Genomic DNA, 2,440 nt, shown 5'->3' with positions numbered 1-2,440 from the left:
GCGCTCGAAATGCGCGACCCGACCGCTGCGGGACCGCCTAGTACTGTAAACAGGAGCGGCGGAGCGCGAACGGCGAGTCGTGGTTACGTCGGTAGAAGGCGAGGCTGCGCGTTCCCGAAACGCCAGCCGAGTGCCCTCCCGACCGTTCGAGCGTGCAAGAACGAGACCCGACAATCGCGCGGCGACTGCCAAGTACGAGAGGAACGGCACAAGCGTCGGCGGTCGGTCAAGGAACTGGCGATGTGACGGGTCCGCTGTGCACCAGTGCATACCGTCCCGCCGTCCGCGGCAAGCGCCTCCGCGTCCTCGGGTGACGGAGGCTGCCGGTCGGTTCTTGCAGGCGAGGGATCTCGCTGGCACCGGTTCGCGTTGACGCGCGGCCGGTCATGGCACGGCGATGCGACGGCCGAGGTGCGCAGTACTCGATGGAGGAACCGCACGCTCCGATGACCGTCCCGCCCTCCGCGGCGTATGCGTACCGACCGTAATGGTTGCAGCAGCGCCGGCCGGCTTTTGAATTCGCCACACGAAACACGGTGCGAGATCGCGGTTAGGGGAGCGTCGACGTTGCCAGGCGTTTTGCTTGCTGCCGAGGGAAAGGCGGCACGGCCACGTCGCGCTCGTCGCGATTAGCGGGTCTGCGCGCTTTGGGAAGGTGCCGCAACGACTTGCCGAAAGAGGAAGCACGGAAGAACGAGGGACTTGGACGTCCCGACAATTGAACGCACTTGCGGCCAGGCCCTTGCTGGCTTCGTTCTTCCGCCTCGAGTAGGCTCGTACGCGGCTCCGGCGCCGAAAGTGGTCCTTGGCACCGACTTCGGTGGACGTGGGAAGTGCCGCGCAAGTACGGCGCGCCTGGCTCCACCTGTTGGCTAAAGTAGGCAGCCGGATCGGCATTTTGGTGTGCGGTGGCAAACCGTGGATGCGAAAAAAGCTTGTGCGATTTCGTGGAACAAAAAGCGGGGGTCCCCCTTTTTATGCGGAGGAGACCGACCCGCCCGCCGTGGTGAACCGCGACGCCACGGTAAAAACGGGAGAGGCTTGTCGATGGGACCGTGCATCCCGCGCTCCACGGAGGCCGGGAGGCGGCCGCCCGAGGAAATGTGTAGCCGTCGAGGCCCGCATCTGCGTGCACTCTTATCCAAATGGGTGTACCGCAGGCATTTTCTGGTTAGGCGGGCCAATGAGAGCGAGCACACAACGATACCTACGGGTCCGGCTTGGAGAACCGGCTTCGACGCCTCCCGAGTATTTATAGAGGGGTGGACCACGAAAGCACTCGCAAGTAGCGGAAGCGAAACGCCGTCCGAAACACACCGTTTGCTCGATTTGCGGCAGCCGAAAAAGGCGCGGCAGAGTTTTGGAGTCCAAGCGTGCGCTGAAAAGCGCCCTTCTTGGCCACTGTTTGGCCGAGTGCCAGAAACGTTTGGTTTTGACTGTACGGAATTGAACAAACACTTTTTCACGACTCTAAGCGGTGGATCACTCGGTTCTCGGGTCGATGAAGAACGCAGCCAGCTGCGAGACTTGGTGTGAATTGCAGGACACACTGAGCACTGATTCTTTGAACGCACATTGCGGCCTTGGGTCTTCCCTTGGCTTCGTCTGTCTGAGGGTCGGATCACATATCAAGAGAGCCTTCGGCGCACAAGGGAACGTGAGCCGTCGACTCGTTTTGACCGCGTCGGCAACACGGACAGCACGCTGAACACCTCACAGCGAGCGCCAACAGCGGCCACTCAAGGGCGAGACGGTGGCGACCGTCGTGCCAGAGCCCAACCGAAACGGGGGCGACCGACTGCATTGAGGATGTGGCACCTCGTTGAGACCGCCGCAGGACTTCGAGTCGGAAGGAAGCCTGCAGGGAAAGTGCGGTCGAGGTTGCGTACTCCTCTCTGCGACCGGGCGCGCAAGAGCTGCGAGAGCCACGGACGCGCAACTTTAACGCACGGTAAACACGAGGAGCGAAAGCCGGCCAGCAAAGCTTCTCCAGCCGTGCGCAAAGTGCGCGAGATCGCAGCCTTGCGTTGCGCTTGTTGCCCTCGAAGTAAGCAGGGTGTCCCGTAGACCGGGCGCTCGAACACGCTGCGGGGCCGTGCCTCCTCCAGGCTTTGCCGCGCGAACAGGGAACGTTCGCGCGCAAAGCGCAGGGAGGTGAGGAGGCTGCGCCCGACGTTTGCGGTTCGCTGCGTACGCGGTTGATGCGGAGAGCACGGCGCGACGACTTGCCGCGAAGCGGAAAAAGTCTCCCGCACGAGTTGGCGAAACGTTGGCGAAGCTTAAGGCGTTCTCGTCGTAGTCCGCCGTCGGTCTAAGTGCTTCGCAGTTCCCGTCCCGTTCAAAAAACTGGGCCACTCCAGTTGGGGCGGGGGCGACGCTACACGAGACGATGCCTCTCGCCAGGCTGCGTGGCTGCCCTTGCGGCGGCGGCGACTGGCCT

General features: G+C 63.0%; 1 non-coding gene across 1 annotated transcript; it reads left to right on the top strand.

Moving 5' to 3' along the window:
* The first annotated feature begins 1,466 nt into the window (after window positions 1-1,466).
* On the top strand, window positions 1,467-1,619 carry LOC142795503 (5.8S ribosomal RNA). The gene has a single exon (XR_012893076.1). It is a non-coding gene; the product is annotated as a 5.8S ribosomal RNA (ribosomal RNA).
* The last annotated feature ends 821 nt before the right edge of the window (window positions 1,620-2,440 follow it).

This window comes from Rhipicephalus microplus, unplaced genomic scaffold, assembly GCF_043290135.1.
Source record: "Rhipicephalus microplus isolate Deutch F79 unplaced genomic scaffold, USDA_Rmic scaffold_705, whole genome shotgun sequence".
In the NCBI taxonomy this organism is placed as follows: domain Eukaryota; kingdom Metazoa; phylum Arthropoda; class Arachnida; order Ixodida; family Ixodidae; genus Rhipicephalus; species Rhipicephalus microplus.
Note: the sequence above shows the minus strand (reverse complement) of the source record. Positions and strands in the feature narration are given on the sequence as shown.